Source organism: Mustela nivalis (genome assembly GCF_964662115.1).
Source record: "Mustela nivalis genome assembly, chromosome: 12".
NCBI classification, from domain to species: domain Eukaryota; kingdom Metazoa; phylum Chordata; class Mammalia; order Carnivora; family Mustelidae; genus Mustela; species Mustela nivalis.
Genome location: NC_139031.1, coordinates 59,540,401 through 59,560,255, shown reverse-complemented (window position 1 = coordinate 59,560,255; position 19,855 = coordinate 59,540,401). Strand labels below are relative to the sequence as shown.

The window sequence follows — 19,855 nt, the reverse complement described above, 5'->3', positions numbered from 1 at the left end:
AAGGTGAGTGGAGACAATGGCACCTAAAGCTGGGTTGGTTGTTGTTTTTTGTTTTGTATCTGGAAAAATTGTGTTTGGGATAAATTACAAACAGATTCTGCCACCCAGGATAGAGGTAGTGTTTTGTTTTTCAGGTAAATATCTTATTCTAGGAAGGATCCCTTTGTTAGGGTCTTTTTTTTTTTTTAAGATTTTATTTATTTATTTGACAGACAGAGATCACAAGCAGGCAGAGAGGCAGGCAGAGAGAGAGGAGGAAGCAGGATCCCTGCTGAGCAGAGAGCCCAATGTGGGGCTCGATCCCGGAACCCTGAGATCATGACCTGAGCCAAAGGCAGAGGCTTTAACCACTGAGCCACCCAGGCGCCCCTGTTAGGGTCTTTTCATAGGAGCTATTGCTTCCTCATTGTTCTTGGGGAGTCAGTATGGTAAAATAAGCCAAAGCAGGTTGATCACAACGAGAGACAAGTGTTAAATCAGTTCAAGGACAGCTCATACCATGAAATGATCATTTTTCTTCTGGGAGAGAATCTGAGCGCCATATTCTTCTCTCAGTCTGAAAGGACAGGACTGAATTTGGAATGGAGGAGCCGCACACTGTGTGGACAGGACTGTCTGAGATACATAAATGTTGCATTCTATCTTCACATTCTCTGTATCTTCCTTTCAAGTGTTACTAAAATGTGCTATGTATTTCTTAGTGTTTCTCATTCTTTTATTCATCAGAATTAATTGTGTGTGGCTTGCATGTCAGCTCTCTTGCTGACCTCTGCCTCTTAAAATTGTGCACTCCCTGGAACCCAAATCCTAGCTCTTGTTAAAAACTTCCTTCCAAGGACACCCAAGTGGCTCAGTCAGTTAGGCATCTGCCTTCAGCTCAGGTCATGACCCCAGGGGCCAGGGATCAAGTCCCACATCAGGATCCTTGCTCAGCAAGAAGCCTGCTTCTCCCTCTGCCTGCCCCCCGCCCCCGCTTTGCACTCACTCGCTCTGACAAATAAATAAATACAATCTTTAAAAACAAACAAAAATTTCCTTTCAGAGAAATGCAGAAGTGTCAGGTCAAAGTCTTAACGGTCTCACACAGGAGCAAAAAAAAAAAAAGAGCCTATATTGCACATTTTATAATAAAATAACCTGGAATTTTGTATCCTCTGTCCATCCTACAATGCCTTCCAGGGTTTTCCTTGGAAAAAAATTTCCTCAACCTGTAGGGCCCTACTTAGCCAGAGTGACTCCATCTCGGTTAAACAGCCATTTTGTTTTTTATGCAATAAAACTTAAACTGACCCTGTCAACCCCCCCACTACCACCACCACCACCAAAAACTTACTTAAAAGCAAGTCTGGGAAACCAGTAAAATATGGTCAAACAGTCCCTGATAACAGAGCCCAAATACAAGGACAGGTCAGGTCAGATGGAGATAACAAAGCCCAGAATGCAAGGACTAGTCAGGCCAGGTAGAGACATCCAATCAGTAAAGCACACATACTATCTCCCTAACCACCAAAGAATGCAAACCCTGCCTTTTGGGTGCCAAACTAGGGCACCAATTCTGACCAGAGTCATAGGCTAGTTCAAACAGCTACTATAGGGTAAATTGTAATTCAGTTGGCCAACCATGTATGACCTAGCATGACTATGCAACTTTCTCTGTGTATTACAATCTCATTGGCCAGGCTCAACCACATGGCATTTGCTCTATAAAAGCTAGTCTGTGAGACTGGGGGTGGTCGCTCTCTCCGTAAGAGCTGGCCCTGACCGGTAAGTTTGATTCTCTGTGCTGGTGGGAAATAAAGCTTTGCTTGACCTTCGCTTTGTGTCAGTCTTGCTCCTTTGATCATGGACCCCATCAAACCTATAAGAAAAGCCTTCCTGCTAAATGCTTGAAATACAGGCAAAGCAGGCTTCTGGAGGTCCAATCTGAACCCTAAAGGAGGCTTACTAAATCATCACCTCTACCAAGAGCAACGAGAAGCTGTCCCTTCAAGGAATCTTCTCACCAACAGTTAAAGAGAACGAAGTGATCTCTACATGTGAGTAGGATTTATCCCCCTCTGAGAAAATAACCAAAATGTGTAATGAAGGGAGAAAACAAGGGAAAGAAGTGACATGTAGAAATGGTTCTTTTCTATCTGGAAGGTTATCTGTCTTTTGTGGAGACATGGAGGAAGGTGAGTTCTCCAGCCGTTCCCATGAGACCCAGAGATGGGCCTTTGTTTTAGTCTGCTTGAGCTGCTTGAACAAAATACCACAGGCTGGGTGACCTAAACAAAAAACATTTGTTTCTAACAATAGTGGAAGTTGAGAAGTCCAAGATAAGAGCCGGCAGATCCTGTGTCTGGTGAAAGGCCTCTTCCTGGTTTTCAGATGTCTACCTTCTTCCTACTGTACCCTCCCTACTGTACCTTCCTACTTCCTACTGTACTTCAACTCGGCCGAGAGCAAACACACACTCTGGTGTTTTGCTTCAAGGGCTTTAATCTCCTCAGGAGGGCCCAGCCTTCATGACCTTGTCAAGATCTAATTGCCTCCAGAGGCCCCCACCTTTGAAAAACACCACTTTGGGGCTAAGATTTCAGCATATAAAATGGGAGCACATTTAGCTCATAACAGCCTTTAACCCCAATCATCCCTCACTGCCCTCCACAGAAAGTCCCTGTGAACCAAGAAGGACCAAAGAAGTAGGGAGATGAAGATTCCTCAGGTAGTCAATGTCGGGGTCACTCCCCCAAGATGGCGCCGGTCGCGCCCCTAGGATGGCGCCGGAGCAGTACGGACAGCCTAAAAAATACCCGCCCTGGCCACACGTGACTTCGTGCTCCTCACATGAGCACCATATGCCACCACTGCCTAGGAGCCCCAGATACCTCCTGTTCACGTGAACACCCCTGTGATTGGCTGTATACTCCCTGTTCACGTGAACACCCCTGTGATTGGCTGTATACTCCCTGTTCACGTGAACACCCCTGTGATTGGCTGTATACTCCCTGTTCACGTGAACACCCCTGTGATTGGCTGTATACTCCCTGTTCACGTGAACACCCCTGTGATTGGCTGTTATGCTCTATATAAGGCAAGGGAACTTCCCCACAGGGAGAAAGAAAGATCTACCAGGGCATAAACAAGAGCTTGTGCATCGACCTGTGTGTGTGTTGGTGTTGCATCATCTCTGCGGGCAGGGAGAGCGCGACAAGTCAAGTGTTTCTCCACAGACTGCTCAGATAGCATAAGAGACTCAAGATAATTTACAAGAAATAAGCTGTGTTTTCTGCAGAAAACCAACTTTGTAAGATTGAATATTTAGAACACACTGTAGGATTTTTTTCAGGTTTTTTGGTTTTTCATACATTTTAAAATTAACCTTGTAAAGAATTAATTATTTGGATAATTCTATGGCCTGGCATGTAATAAATATTCAATAAGGTAAAGTCATGATCAATTTGAACTGAATTTATGAGAACAAAATAATTTTCACTGCATTTAAGCCAAGTTCTTTAAAATAAAACCTTAATTTTAGAGGCGCCTGGGTGGCTCAGGGGGTGTAGCATCTGCCTTCAGCTCAGGTCCTGATCCTGGGACCCTGGGATCGAGTCCCACATCAGGTTCCCTGCCCAGTGGGGAGTCTGTTTCTTTCTCTTCCTCTGTGCCTCCCCACTCGTGCTTGCTTGCTCTTTCTCTCAAATAAAAAAATAAAGAATCTTAAAAAAAAAAAGTAGTATGAAAAAAATAAAACCTTAATTTAAAAAAAAGGAAAGCACATTTGCAATGTAGAAAATAAATATAAGCCATATCAAAAGAATATGTATTAAAAAAGAGAGAGAGAGAGAGAGAGACCAAGAGACCAAGAAACACCACTCAACTATAAAGAACAGGCTGGTGGGACCAGAGGATGGAGGGAATGGGTATAATAGGTGAAGGGGATTAAGAGTACATATATCATGATGAGCACTGAGTAATGCATAGAATTGTTAAGTCACTACATCGTACACCTGCAACAATATAACACTGTAGATTAACTACAATAGAATTAAAACAAAAGCCTTTTAGAAAGAGCGAAAAAAAGATGTATTTTAAAAACCATGCATAGTCTTCCCATACAAAGATGACTCACTGTAACAATTTTGATGCAAACTCTCCTTTGGAAGGAGTGGAGACAAGATGCAGAATTTCAAAACAAAAAAGAAATCTATTTTCCTGAAGGCTAATTGTAGTGGCAGCTTCAGGAATCAAGTTAGAATTCCATAAGAAAAAGATCACTGAAAAGACAAAGAGAAGGAAAAACAAAAGGGTCACTGGGCTGTTTCTTCCTTAATTAGGATCCTATCTAGAGTTCTTTATGACTTTCTCATGTAAGGGGCAGAACCAGGTTTTATGAGGCCTAAAGTTGTATAATTTGGACCCTCTTGACAAAAAAGAATACAAATTTATGCATACAAAATCTGACACAAAATGAATATCTTTCAGAAAGAGAAAAATCACAACACATTACATATTTTAAAAAGTTGGCAAATACAATAAACATCACAAAATAAAATAAAATGCAGATTTTTATTAATAACTGCTTCACACACTTCTGTAATACTTTTTCTACATCTTTTAGCTATATACTCTTTGAGTGCCTCTTCATGTGAAACAATGTTATGACATTTTCTACAGAGAATAGAAAGATAATCCAATTTTCTATAATAGTTGATAGAAATTTTTTATTACTAATAATAATTTAGAAAAATTTCTTCTAGATTCACAGCTCATCACTAGTGCTTTCAAGTAGAGCTTTGCAGTACTTGTTTCCTTTATTTGTAAACTGTACAGTTTGGACAAATTTCCACAGAGCAGCACTTGAGTATGTATGTTTCAAGACCAATCTTTTTCTCCATTTCTCTTCTAGTGTCAGATGCTGTTGGACATGTTTATAGAGTACTATGCCTTTGACTCAGGTGCTAACATCCTTGTGACCTGACACCAGCCTAATTGGTATGATGGATGACAGCCTTTCCAACACAGACACAACCAGAAATGATGTAACTATCCATATAAGAGACTGAGAGCCACATTAACTATGTGCTACTTTCAACTCAACTTGCAATGTATCCCCAACTAACTTCCTTTTAGACTAATCTCAAAACTTTCTTTCTTTTCTTTTTCCTTAAGGATTTTTTTTTTCATTTTTATTTTAGAAAGAGAGAGAGCACATGCAGTGGAGGGCCAAAGGGAGAGGGGAAGCAGACTCCCTGCTGAGCAGGGAGCCAGATTCAGGACCTGAGTTGAAACCAAGAGGCAGATGCTTAACCAGCTGAGCCACCCAGATGCCCCTCAAAACTTTCTTTAATCATTCCAACACCATTTTCCCTGAAGAAAGTATAAAGAAGACAAAGTGACGAGAGAACAGTCTTCACTGCTTTCAGATAAAATACCTGGCTTTTGCAAATGTTATAAAGCATATGCTTTTTCCCATTGCAAGGGTCCTTTGTGAGTCAGTCCCTGGAAGTAAATGGCCAGTCATAGTAAGAAGCCCTGAAGCCTGTGGGTGCCTAAGTGGTTTCCTGGTAAATCCAACTCTGACTGGAGTTGTGCTTTGTTTTATCAAAAGCGAGTCTCCTAAAATTTCTCTCACCTAAAGCTGACGACTGCTATAGACCTAGGCAGAGCCACGTGGCACAAAGCATCCACATGGTTTCATGAACATTTGTTCAGCTAAGTAGATCTTTTTTCATATCAAAGGTTAGTTCAGTATTTCAGTGTGGTGGACTAATAAGTTTAATAATGAATTTAAATTATGATTATCTGTTTATAAGACAGTGGCAAACAATAATTAATAGTTAACTCCTCTATCATAATGTTTCCCTATGTTTATATGGTATTTCCAACTTTTCAATATACATTTCCATAAAGCATGACGGCTATTAGCTAGATTCACTGTCAACAGTAAAAGTCTATATAATACATGTAAATATGGATTAGTAAAAAGATCTGTCATCTCACTTATTTACATACAACAAAACCTGCATTTACCTACAGTACGATAATTTAATGTGTAAGCAGACACAGCAGGAACTACAGTCCCTCCCCCCATGTAAATAAGTGCCATTCTGTATATACAAACTACCTCTACAACAAAAAAGGAGATTAGTGGGATTAAAAACCATAGTACATGATTTCATGTTTAAAGTAAGTCATTTAGGCAATTTATTTTTTAAAAGTATTTTATTTATTTATTTGAGAAAGAGCATGAGTGGGCAGTGGGGGGAAGGGAGAAGCAGACTGCACACTGAGCAGGAAGCCTGATGTAGGGCTCGATCCCAGGACCCCAGGATCATAACCTGAGCCAAAGGCAGACTCTTTTTTTTTAATAGGAGAATTATTATTATTATTTAAGGATTTTATATATTTATTTGACAGAGATCACAAGTAGGCAGAGGCAGACAGAGAGAGAGAGAGGGAGGTAGGCTCCCCGCCGAGCAGAGAACCCGATGCGGGGCTCGATCTGAGGTCCCCGGCATCTTGCCCTGAGCCAAAGGCAAACTCTTAACCAATTGAGCCCCCCAGGCACCCCAGCAATTTCAAGCATTATTTTGAGACTTAAAAATTAGCAACCTCTTTTACTATATCACAGATTTAGTTATCTTATAACCTAGTTACTAATGATATCTTTTTGTCTGTATTCCAGAAATTATTGTAATTTTTTTTTGCAAATAAAACACACAAGAAAACTGAAAATGAAAATTCTTATAAGCAAAGATAAAAAAAATCAGCATTTTGATTTTTGCTTAAGTGACAATTCATCTCAATAGATCAATAATGTGCCAGTTAACTAGAAAAAAAAAAAAAAACAGAATATCACTTCAGCTATGCCATATGGCTTCTTGAACAAGATAAATGTTCTAAACAGAAATTATGTAACACCAACATGCTGTTTTTTATAATCCAATAGTGGACATGCTTGTGTCTGGATGATTTCTTATAGAAAAATTGATTTGAGAAAGAATTCCATAAAAACTAGTCTTGGTATTCACAGCTTATGCCTTTTTGTTTTTGTTGTTGTTGTTGTTGGTTTTGGCCAAACTTTTTATTTAGTATTCTGTAGTTGCTTAACACACACTTAAATGGTCTTATTGGGGGGAGGGGAAAGAGGAGGTTCTTGTAGATTCCCAAGTAAATGTCAGAAAGGCAAAATATGGCCAGCATTATCCATTTGGTTTTTTGGGTTTACTGGGTGAATAGCACTTTCCTTACATAAGCATCTGATCTCAGGTTTTTCATACTGAGAACATTGAGATTTCAGTTTGAAGACTCTCTGAAATCCTACGAGTAGCATACCCCGACCACCCTCTAACAGCTAGCTTGTTTGTATAGGCAGAAGGATTCACCTCTCCATTTCAGATGGCTAGATGTTTGTGGAAGGTCTTAGAATTGCTTTGCCTCACTTACTGGGAAAAGTCAGATATAGGAAGTGGCCTTTAGGGACACTTTTAACTTGAAAAATTACAACACTAGTACACACGTCAAGTCTTAACACATTCAACATTTGCTTATTGAAAGCAATGTCATAAAGTCAAGTAAGATTAAACAGGTTTTACTTTTTTTCCCCTCACAAGAACATAAAAATTATGGAAGGGGAACTTAAACAGGAAATTTAAAAACAGGTAACACAATTTTTCCTTTTAGTAGTCCTTGGGTAGTTATGACAGAAAAGGTTCCACTTTTTTGGTTGTTTCTTTGAACAGGGATTTTGTTCCAAAGTTTTGTTTGTTTTTAATATCTGCTTCTGCCTCCCCCTCTATCAGATCGGCTTCCTCCACGGCCACCACCTCTTGGTGCTCCGTGGCTTGAACTGCTGTAGGAATCACGTGGAGGAGGGTACCCCCTTTCCATAGAAGGGGGAAGCCCTCTTTCTTGTCACTTCGGCTGCTTGAGTCACTGTCTCGACTTCCACCATATCCGTCACGTGAGCTGCTGTAATCATCATAGCGACTGCTTCCACCATAAGATGGTGGGGGCCCTCGTGTAGGTGGAGCACTACGTGAGTTACCATAACTCTCATATGAATCTCTGTAGGAGCCTCCACTTGGATGATCTGAATAGTCACGATCACGACCATAGCCATCTCTATCACTATAGCCTCTTGATGGGTAGTCATCACGTGAACTGGAATGACCATAATCACGGTAAGTATAATCTCTCGGCGGTGGTGCATAATCTCTTGTATCACGAGAACTTGGGTAATCTCTGCTTGAATAGCTGTCTTTAGTGGAGTATCCATCATCTCTCAGGGACAAATAAACATCTCTACGAGAGGGCAGGGGTTCCCTTCGAGGTGGGCCTCCGTAACTATCTCTTCCGCATGACACAGGAGCTCTTCTCCCATTCCACTGCTGCTGCGAACTGGTCCTGAAGGGGCAGATCTTTTAGGAGGAGGACCACCACTTCGTGGTGGTGGTCCTCTTTTTACTGGAAGTGGTCCCTTGGAAGAAATTATGTTAAAATTCATGGAATAGCCACCATCATCCATGTGCCCTCGACGGGGGAGGTCCCCTGGTTTCTCCACTCCCTCCTCTTCCACCTCTAAGACCTTTTGGAGGGCCTCTGCTTCTTGGAGGTGGTGGTGGTCCACGTCTACCACTTTCAAATGATGGTTTAGTGGCTTGTTCTACTTTGATGGCTTTTCCATCTAAGGACTTTCCATTCATGTCTCTGGCTGCATCCTTAGCATCTGCTGGGCTCTCAAAGGTGACAAAAGCAAATCCTCTTGATTTGTTGGTTTCACGATCTTTCATCAATAGAACTTCCACTATTCGTCCATATTTGCCAAATACTGCTTCAAGGGCTTTTTCATTTGTTTCTGTATTGAGGCCACCAATGAAAAGCTTTCCTGGGCGATCTGCTTCAACCATTTTTTTCCCCCTGGTGAGAGTCGGAGGGGTGACAACGGTTCCAAGCTCCTACGAGCTCGCCGGCAGGGGCTTCGTAGCAGCTCAGCACGAGGGAGTGCCGCCGGATCCGCCAACGGAAGAGGGAAGCCGCTAGCAATACTGCGCAACGAGTAGCTTATGCCTTTTTAAAGTAAGAATTTCTTTTTTAATCCACCAAAGAAAATGATGTAGCCACATGTCATTCAACTAACATTAAATTAACTAGAGTCTTATGAACTTATTTCAAATTAAAATTAAACTTGAAAATGCTTCTGAATATGCTTGAATATGCTTGAAAGCTTGAATATGCTTCTGACCAAAGGAGTTTTGGATTGACCTCCTGCCGATTATGACTCAAATTTTCATTGAACTTTATTTGTTATAAATTTTATAAAGATAAATCCCACAAATAAATGACCAATGATTTCTCTATAACTATGCCAATAATATTAAGCCAGTTATTTTAAAGTTAAATATTTTAACCTCCTAATATGTGTATTTTGTTTTCCTTGAGACGAGGATCTTAATCTTTGTCTGTAATTGGTCAATCAAGCTAAGATTCTGTAAAACCTCTGAAATTATATCCATAATTTTTGGGGGGAATGATATTTTTAAAGGAAACTAGTTCATAGTGTTCATCAGATTCTTAAAATAGTCTATGGCCCATAAAGTCTCAATACCTTATTCACATTATTGTCAGCTAGACGGTAAGAAAGCGAAGAACTAGAATCAAGAAAGTCATTGGAGTGTTTGAGTGTCTGTATCCAACTGGATTTTCATATTTAAGTTGATTTCATGTATAGCTATTGTTCATTTCATTCAGGATAGATTTCCCTCTTCCCTCCCAGCAAATGAATCATTTAAATGAAGTATACAGAAACCACTTAAATGAAGTATACCAGAAACCACTTAAATGACATATACAGAATCCCTGTCTCAGTGTTTTGAAAATTACTAAAATCTAAGACTATATATTATTTTTCAGTTTTAGATAGTTGTGTAACAAGACCCATAATTTCTGATCAAAGTAAATAAAAAGGAGCCCTAAAGTGAGTCAGAAATGAAACTACTTTTTCTTTCTGTGCTGTGTGTGTGTCATTTGCTAGAGAAGAGACTACATAAATACATAGTCCACCTTGTTCTTTCAACTTAATATTCTGTTACACGGTTACTAAAAAACCATTATAATTTTCTTTTCATCTTCTTTTAAGCACATTAATCATTGGCATCCATTTATATTTAACTTGTTAAAATGGGCAATTGAGGGACGCCTGGGTGGCACAGTGGGTTAAGCTGCTGCCTTGGGCTCAGGTCATGATCTTGGGGTCCTGGGATCGAGTCCCCCATCTGGCTCCTTGCTCGGCGGGGAGCCTGCCTTTCTCTCCACCTCTGCCTGCCTCTCTGCCTGCTTGTGTGCTTTCTCTCTTTCTTTCTGACAAATAAATAAAATCTTTAAAAAAAAATAATAAAATGGGCAATTGAGAGACCACCGATATATGTCTTTTAAGATATTATCTTTAGAAATTCATTTTAGAAATAAAAACATGCTGTGTTGCATTTTAATTTCCCTAATTGTCTTGAATTAGGGAACTGCCATTCATCATTATTTTGTTTTTCATTTTGTTTTGCTTTGTTTGCTATTCCTAAATGTGTAAGACACACTTTGTCATTTTTTCCCCCTCAGTGTTATATTTGTCTTCCAATCAGTTTGGTGTCAGGGTTGTAATATATATAATGTATAGAGAGAGTTGTAATAAATATGTAACATAGTACATATCTATTATATATATTTATGTGAATGTAAATATGTATATATAATTTTTTTAGTATATGTACTGCCGAAGCGAGCACAGTATATATAATTTTTATACAGAATATATTTTTTCTTAAGAAAGTAAAAATACAGGGCACCTGGGTGGCTCCATTGGTTAAGTGACTGCCTTTGGCTCATGATCCTGAAGTCCCAGGATCGAGTCCCATATCAGGCTCCCTGCTCTGTGGGGTGTCTGCTTCTCCCTCTAACCTCTCCCCTCTCATGGTCTCTCTCTCTCTCAAATAAATAAATAAAATCTTTTTTAAAAAAGTAAAAATATGTATTTTATTGATAGCTCCATTGTTTAAAAATTAGGATAACCAGAATTTGAGACAAAGTAGACAAAATCCTTTTGTTTATGAACAAAAGAATAGTCTATTGAGTCTACCAGCTTCTTCCATGCCTGTAATAGTACATTTAGATGGTTTTATTAATCAGTCACTCATTTTCTGAATTAATTCAAGATTTTAAAAAATTACAGCTTTTAAAAAACTCATATCTCATATGTCTCTCTCATACTTACCAGATTTCCAGTGTACTCTGACCTCTGTCTGTGATGGTGTATTTAAAGGTAGGGTAACAGATTAAAAAGCAAAGCTCAATAGCTAAATTAAAGAGTTCCTATTAAAATTGCTTTTACAGGGGCACCTAGGTGGCTCAGTTGGTTAAGCGACTGCCTTTGGCTCATGTCATGATCCTGGATTCCTGGGATCAAGTCTGGCATCGGGCTCCCTGCTCAGTGGGGAGTCTGCTTCTCCTTCTGACTTTTCCCCTCTCATGTTCTCTCTCTCTTTCAAATAAATAAAATCTTAAAAGAAAAAAAAAGAATTGCTTTTACAAATAATACATTTTCATTTTCTGTCAAATAAATATATAATGGCTTACAGATACAAATATAGAATTAAGTTTGACTTTCTAATTAAGAAACTGTTCAAAGTGTAAAGATGAAAGGAAGTCACTTAAAGTAACAGCAACAATGGATATAAACAGATGAATCATAGAAGAGAAAACATAACTGGGTAATACGTATATCAAAAAAAGCCAAATCACACTTACACTAAAAATGCAGCTAAAAATTAAAAGCCATTCCACTATCAAATTAGAAAACATCTTCAGAAGAAACAAAAGATGCTGATAGATGTACAGTAAACAGAAACAATCATATTCTCCTAATTCAGTTTCTCTGAAAACAATGTCAATATAAGTCATAAACTTAAAAATTGTCACATATTTTGATATACTCCTCTATCCTGATCTAAGTAGATAATCAGAAATAAAATCAAACACTTGCATACAAAGATGTTCTATTTAAAATTAGTGAGAAATTGGAAACAATGTAAATGTCTAAAAAATTAAGAATAATTAATTAGTCTATGACTGTGCTATGAAATTTTACTTACTTATTAGAGATTAGGAAAATTATTTTGCATTAAGATAAAATATTTGCAATATAATGGGAACAGAAATAAGCTGCTGCATCAATGTGCACCTGCAACCCCTTTTAAATTATTTTTTAAAAAATATTTTATTATTTTTTTAATTTTTTAGTGCTTAAATATAATTAGCATACAGTGTTATATTAGTTTCAGGTGTATAATACAGTGACTCATCAATTCTATACATTACTCAATCCCTTTCACCCATTTTACCACTCCCCCACCTGCCTATCGGCCACACAGAACTCCTTCTATAGTAAGTGTATGTAGAACAATTATAGCAACTCCATTCTTTTCAAAAGAAAAACAATGTAAGATTATTGAAAGTTTATGCAGTTGTGATTCTAGACCTAGATTAATCACTAATCCATATTTGACAAAGAAAATATTTAACCAAAAAAAGGCTCATATTTTTAGAACTATGACTAACCTTGACTGAAAATTTTGGTTTTCATTTAGAATACTGTCAGCTAGAAGAAGAAAAACAAAACAATAACAAACAAAAACGATCTCTTAACCAATGACAGAATAGGGATATTTATTCATATATGATTTATCAATGTCAGTGATCACTCAGGAGACAGAACAGAATAGAAGGAAAGTGATTGGGACTCTAGAAAGCAGGAGGACTGCTGGTAGCATGCAGTCACCTGCTAACCTACATAAATGGTATCACCAGGTTTAGATGCTTATTTCCCAAGCTAATGTGGTGCTAACGATAATCGAAAGTGTGATCATTGGATTTAGACCTTTGTAAAGCTTTGCTGTGACCACAGGGATGAAATTTTAAAGACCAATAACCATATTATTAATAAAAATGATAGCAAAAGAGATTTTGTTTTCCCTTTTGTAGAGGAATCCATGTAATAAAATTCATAATTATATTGCATTATCTTTTTAGCATTTATTTTTAAACCTCCTAGAAAGAATAGAGTTACTTCATGAGTCTAATCATATTTATTTGGTTGATCACTAATAACTATTGAGTGATTTGAACAGTAGTCATGGATATGTTAATTTTCAAGGTTGACAGTCAATGAATGTACACCCTTCTCTTGGAGGCAGAACTGCTCTAGCATAAATAAATAAAGAAAATCCTCTTAAGAACTTTCCCCATTTCCTTTGCTTATTACTACTGACTGCAAAATGTTAAGAGAATTAGAATACATACACTTAAAATAAGCAACCCACCACATCTAACCCAAGTGGAAAATTCAATTCCAAAAATTCAGTGATCCAAATGTAAAAGCAACCAGATTTAACGTATTTCCTAGAATCTATATTCTATTTCCAAGGGGCAGAACCAGCAGAATGATAGTAAGTACACAGATTCCTACACACACAGGCAAAAATGTACTATGCATGAAATCTTGGAAGAGAAAAAAAATTCTACTTTCTTCACTAGTTTTTAGATGTCACAGTCATAAATATACTAGCTTGGTATTTCAGATTCAGAAATATGTCTCCTCAAAGTGTTGACATTTTTATATATGGATGCCTTTCGAGGAAAAAACTCAATTTGCACACACTGTTGTGAACATAATCTGGTTTTCTTCCTCTGAGTTAGCACAGACGGCCTACCTACCTGACCACATCACATGTAAATCAAGGAAGGTGGAGATATTTTTTTCTCCAGTTGTAGATGAATTGCTTGCTATGACCTTCTGAAAGGTCCATATAATAGCTACTTGAATACATCAGTTTTGAGTTGTCAATGTCACCAGAATTAGGCATGGAGGTTTTTACTTTCTACAAATGTTGTCTCAAGGTAATATCAGCCAGATCTCAGACAAGGAAAAAATCTTGTTTGATTAACTTTTTATAATCTATCAGATACAAAGGACATGGGGGGAAAAAAAGAACAGAAATCCATCTTGTATTATAGACAGCTCAAACGATTACACTAAAGCTAAAGAAGATAAATGGTGCTACCAGAGTTTTAACTCATTACGGGTTGGTTTACAGCTGCTACAAATCTTTCCTTTCAATAATTTATCTTTAGAAAGATCAGGAAAATAGTAACAAATGTATCATTCTCCAACTAATTTCCCTTTCTTTTCATTTTGAGTCCAGAGTGTTTCTGGAAATATAAAGATACATTGGGGTGTTATGTTGGAATATGGTCACTTCAAATTTAGAATGGCCATTGAAAATAAGAGCACTGAAGAAGCGACAGATTACTAACAAAATATCTATGCCCTGTATGTTTATTCAAATATATCGAAATAATTTGATCTTCAAAATGCACTAAAAATAGTAGCCTTTCATGATTTGGGGGGCTGTTATTTTGTGTTTTTAAATCATGATTTGGGGGGTACCTGGGTGGCTCAGTTGGTTAAGCAACTGCTTTCAGCTCAGGTCACGGTCCCGGAGTCCCGGGATTGAGTCCCACATCAGGCTCCCACCTCCATGGGGATCTGCTTCTCCTTCTGACCTTCTCGCCTCTCATGTTCTCTCTCACTGTCTCTCAAATAAATAAATGAAATCTTAAAAAAAAAATAATAAACCATGATTTGGAGTTGTATTGTTTTTATACTTCGGATTATGAAATGGCTTAACTATGGAGAAAATGTGGCATAGTATACCTGAAAAATAACTATTTGTGTATATAGAGATCAAAATTTATTTTTACTTTTGTCATGGACTGTCTGATTAAATTTAGGGAAATTATCTTACATCTCAAAATTACAGTTTCCTATCTCTACCGTAGAGATAATTCTTTCTTCTACAAATACCAGCAAAGTTTAATAAGCTAAATGAACTTTGAGCACTCAGTATTTGGGTAGAAAATGCACCATTTATGCTCCATTTACTTATTCTCTCATAAATTACTTTATAAAGTCTCAGTTTGGGGGGAGGGAACATTTATGCTGCCACCATATTTTGTGCTATTGGTTACTTTTCCAGATAGTGTGATGCTACTATGGAATGTTAGACATCTAGAAGTGGGGCACAGTCCATTTCAGGATGGAGATGTGATACAATGCACGTTTTTCTTCTATTAGGGCACTATTCTAAATGCTTGTCTTTGACTCTTGGACTAAACTTTTCTTCTTCTGTCTGCTTCTGTTATGCTATTTAACATTTACTCCATTTCTTTTCTTTTTTTTTAAGATTTTATTTATTTATTTGACAGACAGAGATCACAAGTAGGCAGAGAGGCAGGCAGAGAGAGGAGGAAGAAGGCTCCCCACTGAGCAGAGAGCCCAATGCGGGGCTTGATCCCAGGACTCTGGGATAGTGACCCGAACTGAAGGCAGACGCTTCAACCCACTGAGCCACCCAGGTGCCCCCACTTACTCCATTTCAATGAAAAAAATGAAAGTGTCCCTCCCTCAAATTTATCTTTGTTCTATTATCTTAGATGCATATCAGTCATATTCAGCCAACTAGTTTATGTTTTGCATTTTTTTGTGATTTTCAAAAGTATTGCATCCTTAATTTCCTGTTTGTTTAAACTGTCTTATGGAATAATAAAAGTTAAATTTTAGTGATATGGAAAGAAGATAATGAGTTCCTTAATTATGTAGTCTCTTTGAGAAACTAAGTTTTTCTCTACCTCCCTCATTCACTGATAATCTAAGATACAAATTACAATTTATACAGGGGAAGGTTTTCAAAGCAGAAGTACAATAAGCATTAGAGTATCACCTTGAATGGGGGGAGTTGAGAAAAGGTGGCTCATAAACAGGACTTTAATCCAGTATAGCAGTCGGTGGATCGTGAAATACTATTCTTTATCTGTCTTAGATGGGATATAGCGCATACAAAGTCAACTCGACTGCTTCAAGGTTTTGGCAGAAGACGAGTCTGAAAATGTTGACAAAATCAAAATTATAGACATTCTTTTTTTTTTTTTTCCTTATACACTTGTTTTGCCCAGGAGGAAATGTAAGCCTACATAAATTCTTTTTATTTTTTAATACTTTAACCTTGAATAAGTCACCTAATCTAGAGGATTCCAAAATGTGTCCCTCTATTAAAATAGGCATGGTTGTGGTGGGATCCAATTTCTTTCCTCTACCTATAAGATTTTTTCTTGAGATTTTATTTATTTATTTGTCAGAGAGAGAGAACAAGCAGGGGGAGCAATAGGCAGAGGGACAAGCAGGTCCCTGCTGAGTAGGGAGCCTGAGGTGGGACTTGACCCCAGGACCCCAGGATCATGACCTGAGCAGAAGGCAGATGCTTAACCAACTGAGCCATCCAGGCATCTCACTACTGATAAGGCTTTTATGAATCCTAGGAGTTCTATAACTTTCCTAAGAACAGAGTTGTGTTTCACTTTACACACACACACACACACACACACACACACACACAATCAATGACAATATTTATTGAATACTTATTATTAGGTTCTGTTTGCTGTTTTCCACCTCAGTTTATGGCATCTAGATGCAGTCAGATATGCTAATAATACAGTCTCCATAGTTTATCACTTCACTGATATGCTCCTAAACAAATGGGTTAAATTCGATATTTTTCCGTTAGTGTATATATGGAAAGAAAGAATTACGGCTATTATACTGTGATTCTCCAGTTGATTTTACAAGTATTCTTTAATAATTTTGGCAAAACACACTATTCCAATCAAACAGAGGTAATGCTTTGCTCAGAAAACATGGTCCCAGACAGAGACGGAACACCTGTATTCAAATCCTCATTTCCACTATCCTGAAACTTCAGTTTTGGAATTTCATTGGGTTCATCAAATGAGGGGATTCCATAGTTTTTCAGTAAGAATTAAATGATAGTAAGTATGTAGAACAATGCCTAGAATATATTTTCAGAATAAAATAAATATTTGCTAATATTATTGCAAAGCAACCAATACATTGTTGTCAACTCTGAGTACAATTAGACAATTTACTTAATTTTCATTACTTAAATTTGACGTCTATTTTTTTTTTTCAGAGAATAACCTCATAAATGCAATATAACATGTATGGAAATATCTTTGGCAACTTGGGTTATGAGTCTGATGCTCACCCTATTGAGATTCTCCTTCATTCACTTGATACTTCATATCCTAGAAACTTGTGGAGGGAACTCAGAATAAATTTAAAAATTTGTCTCCAAGCTCGAAGTTCATACCACTCAAGAGAATACTGAAAGCAACCCAACATAACAAAAATTATATTGAACATACATGAAGACATATTGCATGGGATTTAAAATTTTTTTTTAAGATTTTATTTATCTACCAGAGAGAGTGAGCAAGCAAGGGAACACAAGCAGGGGGAGCTGCAGACAGAGGGAGAGGTAGAAGCAAACTCCCTGCTGAGCAACGACCCCAGTGCAGTACTCAGTCCCAGGACCCTGGGATCATGACCTGAGCTGAAGACAGATGCCCAACTGACTGAGCCACCCAGGTGTCCCATGACATATTGCGTAGACTTTAAAACATTGTTTCTCTAGTGATTGGAATCTGGTCTCAGCGAGGAGATAGTGGCCCAAATGTTGCCAGTGTGTGAACAAGGTACACACATGAATATGTTTTAAACACTTAGAGTCCTTTCAGTTCCTATGATCAGGTAATGACAAGACAGATTATAAGAGATTTTACATCAGTTCTTTACAGATGGCCAAAAAAATTGTAAGTATTGTTGTTGTTGTTTTACAGAAGTAAGCCAATTTAATGCATTAATTTGGACCAAAAAGGATTCCGTTTTTAGAGCCAATTCTCTGCAACATTTCAAAATAACAAAGTAAGGATAATGGAAAAATTGTAAACAAAAATATTTTCGACTAAAAGAATGAAAACAATTCCAATCTTCTTAGTGATCTATAAGGCACCTACTCTATGTACTACAAAGTACTAGAAATAAAAGACCAGACATTTATACAGTTATAATCAACAAAAACCAAATAAGCCAATATCTGTTTATGAGAAATAACTGGTCATAGGGTCAATATTTAAAGTTCATTCTAATTTACCAAGCCATTTATGAATATCTTCTTAGAATCAGGCAACCGTTAACACATTGTTCAAAGTAGAGCAAAGCAAACAGACAAACAAAAAACTCCATGGGTGGTGTACCAGTTCCCAAGATTCATGTAAGCCTTTAGAATATGTGCCAACTGGAAGATCAGCAAACTGAAATTTTTAATAAATTATAAATATTGTTAATACAGTTTAGTAAATTATAGATACTGTTATTCCTCTTTAATGAAAATTATTTTTAAAGATTTTATTTATTTATTTGTGAGAGAGAGAGAGAGTGAGAGCAAACACAGGCAGACAGAGTGGCAGGCAGAGTCAGAAGGAGAAGCAGGCTCCCTGCTGAGCAAGGAGCCCGATGCGGGACTCGATCCCAGGATGCTGGGATCATGACCTAAGCCGAAGGCAGCTGCCTAACCAACTGAGCCACCCAGGTGTCCCAACAACAAATTTATTTTTAAGGAAAACTTTCAAATATTGAATTAGAAAATCATCTCTCTTCATTTGGCCACTGCTTTCCCCAGACCTCTAAACAACCCTATGAGTTATTTACTTCAAGACCTTCTCACTCACCATTAACTTCCCCAAGATCTGAGAAAGAGCTCTTCACTAAAACTTTCTTGCAAAATGGATTCAACAAAAGCAAATGCAAAACAGTCCACATATTACAGGAAAATCACAAATGCAAATACTAACCAGGTAAATTGTAGCTGAATGTCAATTATGCCTTTAGACTAGTTCTTGGAAAATTCAAGCTTTCTCTTCAATTAAGTGATATATTTAGAGAAGCAAATGAGAGCTAGATTCCAGGATTTCAGAATGGAATAAGTGCTGGGGAAATTCAAATCTCATAGCAGAATCATATAACCCAAACACTATGCCACCAGCTGCACCTGTATGAATATGACATATGCAAGGTTGTTTGAAACTAACTCAGCAAAAAATGTGAAAGCACTTGGACACTCAGCAGGAATAGAACCCAGCTTATAAATTATGTATTTGTCTAAGAAATGAGATTCAAAATAACTGTTTATAAAATGTTTTGTGTGATATCGCATTTTCTTAAATTTTTATGTATCCATAGCATTTATGCATTCTGAAGTTGCTGTTATAAATATGCAGTTTTAATCATGAAGTACTTTTTATAAAATATAGTTACCATTATAATGAATCTTTTTTATGAGAAATTAATCTTGATTATAATCAATTTGTTAATTTTTTGGGCTAACAAGATTTTCCTTATATTGCTCCATATTTTATTACTCTAGTTTACCACAAAAAACTGAAAGGACCATAGAAAAGAAATAATGGAAAATGAAGAAAATAATGTGATTGCTATCTCCCTGGATGTTGATTACCATGATAAAGACACTTGAAATACAAAAAAGATTCCAATTCCTGCATTAGAATAGGATATATTTCAGGTATATGCGTATATCTTTTTCATAATGCCTTGAAATAGTATGGGTAAAAAGCAATGAACATTTATCATAGTAAAAAAAAATTTCCCAGGGCACTTGGGTGGCTCATTGGTTAAGCACCTGCCTTTGGCTCAGGTCATGATCTCAAGCTCCTAGGATCAAGTCCTAAGTCAGGATCCCTGCTCAGCAGGAAGTCTGCTTCTCCCTCTCCCTATACCCCTCCCCCCTGCTCATGCTCTCTTTCTCTCTCTCACTCTGCTCTCTCTCTCTAGCTCAAATAAATAAATAAAATCTTTTTTAAAAATTTCCCCAATAGACAGTATACATTT

The 19,855-nt window shown here is 37.5% G+C and overlaps 1 pseudogene across 1 annotated transcript; it reads right to left on the bottom strand.

The window, feature by feature from the left end:
• Positions 1 to 7,560: 7,560 nt before the first annotated feature.
• On the bottom strand, positions 7,561 to 9,038 carry LOC309845765 (RNA-binding motif protein, X chromosome pseudogene; annotated as a pseudogene). Its single transcript has one exon. The product of its transcript is annotated as an RNA-binding motif protein, X chromosome pseudogene (transcript).
• Between the last annotated feature and the right edge of the window lie 10,817 nt (positions 9,039 to 19,855).